The sequence below is a fragment of the Propithecus coquereli genome, unplaced genomic scaffold (genome assembly GCF_000956105.1).
Source record: "Propithecus coquereli isolate 6110/MARCELLA unplaced genomic scaffold, Pcoq_1.0 Scaffold618, whole genome shotgun sequence".
Classification (NCBI taxonomy): domain Eukaryota; kingdom Metazoa; phylum Chordata; class Mammalia; order Primates; family Indriidae; genus Propithecus; species Propithecus coquereli.
In genome coordinates, this window is record NW_012152152.1 from 142184 (window position 1) to 150191 (window position 8008).

The window sequence follows — 8008 nt, forward strand, 5'->3', positions numbered from 1 at the left end:
TTGGAGTTAAAATCTGCGTTTTCTAATTCCAGTCTTTGATACTTCCCACTGTATTAAGCAACTGATTCATCATTTTACATATCCCCTAAGACGGTTATAGCTAATTAAAGATAATTAAAAACACCTTTTCAAATGTTGTTTACCCAAATCAACAACTATTTTATCTAGGCCATTCCTATTCCCCCCTACTCACATTTACTAAAATGGTTTTGCCTCTTCTTAGTTGGTCATGTAGCTTCTATGTAACACAATCTGTTCTTCCTCAGGAAAGAATGCTAGCTTTCACAGATATCCTTAAAGCCATGCCATTGACAGAGGGTACCAAAAAAATCAGGATGGACTTTTGAAAATACACAGAAGAGACAGTGTATATTAATGCTAAGTTTTTTTTTCAGGCCTACCCTCAAATGTCCTGAAGTTCTAATTTTTTTCATACCCTTAGCACACGGAAGAGCTCTCATTATGGGCAGAGAATAATGGATGCATGTCCACAAATGGACACTATCTAACCCAGAGCAGCTTTCTCTCCCAGTCCTGCACCAAATAAGGCACTCACGTGCGCATTCAAACTTATGTTTGTAGAATACACTTTTATAGCCCTATAAATTAAAAGTATTAATATTTACTACAAAATCGTACTTTAACTAAATTATTTTTCCCAAAGTATGTAACTAATTGCTATCTTTATTTCTTCTTCGCATAAATCCCAAGTTACAAAACACGTACAGTTGTAACATATCTGTTCTGAGTCTAATTCTTCTCATCCTTTCAGAAATCTCCTGGTTTCAACATGACATTAGAGGGGATGATTTCTAAATCAATTTTTGTATGGTTTCTAGATTTATGACCACAACTAAAAGTGTTCCAAATGCTCAAAACAATCTCATGTTATTTGCAATCCTTTTAATTGTTTTCTCATGTTATTTTGTGTAGTGGTTAGGTCAATCTCTGAGCACCATAATCTGCCTTCCCACCCTAGTCATGCGGGGAGAAGGAAGTGGGCGTGGCTATGGAGGTGCGACAGCCTCATTAGTTCAAAATACCGTGTCACCAATGGTGTTAGGTCAGGCAGGCAGCTTTAACACCGAATCAAAGAACGATTTTCCTGTGTGGAGGGTAGCAAGCACAAATGAGAGCATATCTACCTCTTCAGTCCTCAGATGCGTGTATAGTCAGATCTTAACGCCCATGGTTGCATTTCTAAATTAGGAGGATTATTCCATTTTACCTTGCTTTCATAAAGGGCAATTCAGTATTAATCCCTGCCTAATGCGTACTATAGGGAAAATTAAACTGGATGGAGTTCGATTACTGAAAACAAGAATAATTAGTACCTCACACAGCTAAGCAAATGTTTTGATTACTGGTTTCCTTCTAGAAAGACATTGATCAACTATAGCTCCTTCACGTCAAATACAACACCTGAACTAGCAAAATATTATTTCCTGTTAATCCAAAATATTTTAAAATTTATTGTGAATAAGTCAAATAAGTCTTGCTTAACAGCAACAGTTGTTCTCTCTGATTTTTCTTGACTCCTTCGCTGACTTTTCTCTACAACTTCCTACACTTAAATATTTTTTTCTACGTGATCAGTTTCTGTTGCTGACACCTTCATTCTCCTTGTCTCCTCTACTCAAAATGTCCCAGTCATTTTTGACTTTTTCCTTTTCTACCCAACTCTTGTGAGTTCTACTGAGTCTACTCCAATATCAATTTTTCCAGCTGCCCTTCCATCCGTTTCCACGTGCACTCATCTATCTCAGCCCTTTACTACCCCTTCACCTGCAATAGCTACTTAACTAAAAACAAATCTCTTCACATCTACTTTGAAGACTGTTGCAAAATCAATCTTCATGAGCCTTGGGCTCAAAAACTTTCCAATGACATCTGGCCACAGAATTAAATGCAAATTCTTCAGCACGATGTTGAAGGTTCCAAATAATCCTTATTCCCCAGAACTGTCCTTCATACGCTCTATCGTCCGGCTAACCCCAGTGAATTGCTATTCTTTGCCCATGTTTCTCTCCCTTGATCATGTGTCTGTGTTTATGCTCTTTCATCATTCAATAATCATTTTTTGAGCACTTGCTGTCTGAAATTTTTAAAAAGAGGGGAATAAACCCCATACTTTGCTCAGCAATTTGTAGTTTTCCCACTACTTTGACCTGTGGAGCCTTTGAATGCCCCTTTGAAGAAGCCATGTAGAAATGGCTGTTTTGCACAAGCCTGTTCAAGATGGGAGAGATTAAATGATCTCAGACCTTTCTACCAACAAAGATTGAAATAAAAATGAAATACACTTATTTTGCATACTTGTGCTTTTCCACAATTCCATAATGCCATTAGCATCTTCACATATCCAAACCCTGAATACACTTTAACCTCAAATTCAAAAGTCGGCTCTTCTACAAAGCTGCAAGAACCTTCTTATTCTGAACTGCCAAAGCATTTGGTTTGTACTTTCTTTATGGGACACCACTTTAAAATTTCTTAGTGTAATGTGTAAGTACCTTCCAGATAGTAATCTCCTTGATTACTCTCCAGGACTAATGCATTTTTCAATCCCTCATGAGATCTCTTTTAGTTTTATAGTATTCCAAATATTCAAAAAATTTTTGCTGTGTCAGTGTGTTAAAGAAATGAATACTGTCAGTATAAACTGACTTTAATGGTTCTGATGATTTTTCTTTTTTTCTGTGAACTTCTTAGTCACAAGATGAAAAGATTTGATTAATGTTTGTTTCCCTTTGTGGCAGAAACCTCAAGTTGTACCCTCTGACACTCATTTTCCTTTTATTAGGAGGAACAGGCCTCCAGTGTTTGGCTGTCTCATCACCAGCCGGCTAAAGGGAGGCATTTGTAGCTTCTCTGGCAGCCATGTGTGGTCATGTGACCATGACATGCAAGCGAAAGCATTGTGGGGTACTTCCAAGAAGTCTCCTTGAAGGGAAGAGCTCACCTTTCTTTGTTCCTTTCTACCTCCTGCTAGCAAACGTGGGGATGATGATAAGAGCTAGGGAAAGTGTCTTGGACCAAAGTTTAGAACCTTCAGGATGTTGGAGGCACAAGAAAGGAGTCTGAGGGTGTGACTATCCTGGGGCCTGAACAAGCTACTTATTTGTTGTTGTTGTTATTTTTAAATAATATTACCTTTCTGAACTCACTACTTCCAGGAAATTTTAGTGTAAGCTAGTACAGAGAGTTATGTAGACCACTATGCCATTTAGTATATTTATAACAAAAATAGTTTGAAACGAAAAGCAGGCCTCTCTGAGCTGATATCATTTGAGACTTTGCACATAAACCATTACAATTTGCTAAAAGCTTTTGTTATCATACAAAAGAATATTGTTCCACAGTGAGCCTTATTAGTCCTTGTAATGGGTATATAAGTATATACTTCTATTATTAAGAGATTTAAAAGCTAAATGCAGTTACCTCAAACCCTTACCAAAATCTGTTAATAAAAATTACCCAAAACTAAAATACTGACCCTATCTTTCTCTGAGTTTCCTCAGTATGGAATTTTGGGAAGTCATATGGTTTGGGCAAAGAAAAGGTAAGGGGAAATATCTGTTTAACCAAAAAGTATTTATTTAATTTCCATTAATTCTATGCCAAGCCATAGTGGCATAAGAACAAATTTTTGAAAGACTTAGGAGAAACAGTCATATGAAAAAAGTTATATCATAAGTGATAAACATCAGAAATGGAAGTTTAAAGAAAGAAAGGCAAAAGGTAAATGGCAAATGACACTTTACCTCAATATCTAGTTGATTGTGTTGAGGACTCTAATGAACAGTCACATATGTGTGTCCTATTCCTTACTCTGTCCAGAGGAAAACAGTTATTAGTCAACTCCAAAGAACTTTACCCAGGTCACATTCAAGAATTTCAAGAACCCAATTCATACCTCCAAAATTAAAGATAGAATATGGCTCAACAAAATTTAAAAAAAAAAGTTATGTGACAAAGAAGGTATATGGAGAGAAGTATGGACTTTATATTGATGTTAAGGAGCAACCAAAGAGTACTGATGAGTAGGGAAGTGACAAGGTAGATAAAATCACCACTCCATAAAGATATTTTCACTCACATGTTCGTTGCAGCATTATTCACAATAACCAATACGGAAACAACCTAAACAACCTGAACATCCATTGATGGATGAATGGATAAAGTAAATGCAGTATGTGTATTTGTATATATGCTTGTATGCATATATATGTGTGTATGTGTGTGTATATATATATATATATATATATACATATATAGATAGATATACACACACACAATGGAATATTATTCAGCCTTAAAAGAGGTGGTCCTGCCATTTGCTACATCATGTGTGGACCTGCAGAACATCATGCTGAGTGAAATAAACCAGACACAAAAAGAAAAATATTGCATGACTTCACTTATATGTGGAACATGAAAACAAGAAGCTCAAATATATAGAGATAGAAAATGAAACAGTGGTTAACAGGGATAGGCAGGGTTGGAGAGGAGAGGAAATGGGGAGATGTAGGTTAAAGGACATAAAATAGATATATAGTATGAGCAAGTTTAGAAATCTAATGTATGGCATTAGGAATAAAGTTAAGGAAATTGTATTAGGGATTTTTGTTAAATAAATAGATTTTAGCTGCTCTTGCTACACAAAAAAGTATATAATAGATAAACCTCAAATACACACCACAAAATTTATTTTAATAAAACAAAAACAAACAAACAAAAACAAAACTTGCCTTTCAATACTACATTTTCCTAGCATGGCTAAAATTGGGTCCAGGGACTGAAAACACTTCAAACTGTGGTGACAGCAGCATAGATTTTCACATTTATGGAGGGCAGTTTGGCTGTATCTATCTAAATTTAAAATTCAGCAATCCCATTTCTGGGATGAATCCATTTTAAGGATATATCACACAAGCGCACAAGGATATACATCCCAAGTTTTTTGACACCTTTGTAACTATAAAAAATAAAGCTATAAATAAGAGAAAGGGTAAAATAAATTATATTACAGGCATACTATATTCTATGTAGCTATATAGTCTTTCAAAAAAATATAGTAGAGGTATATAACTCGACTCAGAAAAATATCAGTTATTTTTTAAATAAATCTAAATATTCATAAAATATGCATAGCATAACTCCATTTGAAGAAATATATAGAATGCATAGAAATATGCACATATTGCATGTGTCTAAATAAAGATAAACAGAAAGATAAACACTGAGCTGATAACAATGACCAGTTCTATGAAGCATAAGTAAATGAGCAGAGATGTTTTACTTTTAAAATGTTTACTTTCAATTTTATATTTTTTAGTAAAAAACTTAAACCTCCTTTTTGGAGAAAAATGTACTTTATTATTATGAAAAATGTCACATTTAATTTAACTTAGAGATAAATAAAAATGAAAATAAAATGAAGAACACAGATAAGGAAGTTTAAAATAGGTGTAATTCCTAATTTGTCTAAAGGAAAAAAAAAGGAAAGAACTTAAAATACATGAATCAGCAGGCCCTTGAAGAATTAGTGGACAAAGCTGAGTATGTTATTTTAGGACATATGTCCTTTTTCTAAAGCCATCAGGGTTATGGGGCTTGTGAATATATAAAATAGCCCATAGATCAGATTTTAGCTGATTTTTTCATGCTTGCATTTAGCTATGAAGTTCAAATTGGAAGCTGTTCAGGCAGAAAACTAATAGAAATGGGTGATAGCTAATTAACCTAAGGCTTCAAAGTAATTGCTCTGCAAGAAGCAATTTAAAAGGGACCTTTGTTTTATTTATTTATTTTGAAAATCATAAAATGCCCTATGTGACTTTTGGTGCATGAGCAATATTGCCAATATCGATTTTCTTAAAACTTCTGTCTGATTCAACTTCCTGGTAAGTTTTTAAAAGGGCAAAAGAATAACAAGAACTGTGCTTCATATCACATACCAAATATCCTGGGCTTAGGACTTTGCTATATATTATTGAGATAATAGGAGGAGATCTCTGAACTCAACTGGGCTCAGTGGATAGGATTATATTGGTTACCCGACCTCTGAGCCACAACCCTTACCACTGGAGTCAGCAGAATCAGCTATGCTAAGGCATATAGCTGTTTAGTAGAAAAGTGGCTCCTCAAGTAAAACCAAGGTGCTATCGTGAAAAGAATGTAGAAAGAATGCATGACATTGAAAATCAGCCTCTGTTTGCCACAGTCTACAACTCTGGTTTCCAATCTCTTACTTTTCAAAAATATCCATACTTACATAAAATACAATCTTTCCTTCTCAAAGAAAGGAGCCTCAAATTTCCTGCATTTCTACAACAAGTTCCCCCCAAAATGCTTGGAATAGTATGGAATTCTATCCCTCAAATTACTTATCTCTGATTTAGAGCTTCCTGGCACTTAAGCTTCCTGTGAGACTCACAAATGAGGATAATAATGTCTAGGTGAAGAAGTTCTCATCCTAACTTCTGACCCTGGCTGCCTGCTTCCAGATTCAAGCTTTATTAGCATGTATTCTACATAAATGCTAGGACCATCTTTTCTGACCATTGTATCAATCTTAGGGTTTTAAATTTATGACTACAGAAACTAATTGCTCAAGAAATATTGTAAATTTTCTAGGTATCTCCAGGAGTCATGCCCTCAATTACTTAAACCTCCCATTGAATAAACACTGAAGTTCTTTGTTTTTTGTTTGTTTGTTTGTTTGTTTTTAATTTGTATAAATGTATGAGATACAAGTGTAATGTTGTTACATGCATAGATTGCACAGTGCTAAAGTCAGGAACTTCAGGAGATCCATCACCCAAATAACATACATTGTACCCCTTAAGTAATTTCTCATTTTCTACTTCCTTCCATCTCCTCACCCTTCTGAGTCTCCACTGTCTATAATTCCACATTCTATGTCCACATGTACCCATTATTTAGCTCCTGCTTATAAGTAAGAACATGCAATATTTGTCTTTCTGTGTCTGAGTTGTTTCACTTAAGATAATGGCCTCAAATTCTGTCCATGTTGCTCCAAAAGACATGATTTCATTCTTTTTTTGGCTGAATAGTATTCCATTGTATATATAACATGTTTTCTTTATCCCAAAATCTGTTGACGGATAATTAAGTTCATTCCATAACTTAGCTATGTGAATAGTGTTGCAATAAACATATGAGCATAGGTATCTTTTTGATATAATGATTTCTTTCCAATGGGTAGGTATCCAGTAGTGGGACTGCTGGATCAAATAATAGTTCTGTTTTTAGTTCTTTGAGAAATCTCCACACTGTTTTCCATAGAGGTTATACTGATTTCCATAGACGTGGTATTTCCCACCAACTGTGTATAAGCATTCCTTTTTTTCCACATCCTTGTCAACTTCTGTTTTTTTCTTTCGTTTTGTTTTTTCTTTTTATTAATAGCCATTCTGACTGGAGTAAGACAGTATCCCGTTGTGGTTTTAATGTGCATTTCTTTGGTGACTAGTGTTTCCCAGAATTCTTTAATATGTTTGTTGGCCATTTTTATGTCTTTAGAAAAATGTTTATTCATGTCCTTTGCCCTTTTATTAATGGAATTTTTTTTCTTCTTATGTTGTCTGAGTCCCTTGTAAATCCTGGATATTACTCCCTTGTCAGCTGCATAAATTGCAAATATTTTGTCTCATTCTGTGGGTTGTATGCTCACTCTGTTGATTATTTCCTTTGCTGTGTAGAAGCTTTTTAGTTTAATGAAGTCCTATTTATCTATTTTTTGTTTGTTTTTGATGCCTGTGCCTTTGAGGTTTTAGTCAAGAATTCTTTGCCTAGACCAATGTCCAGAAGAATTTTTCCTAGGTCTTCTTCTAGGATTTTTATAATTTCAGGTCTTACATTTAAGTCTCTAATCCACCTTTTTTTTTTTTTTTTTTTTTTTTTGAGACAGAGTCTCACTCTGCTGCCCATACTAGAGTGCCGTGGCATAACTTAAACCTCCTTTTTGGAGAAAAATGTACTT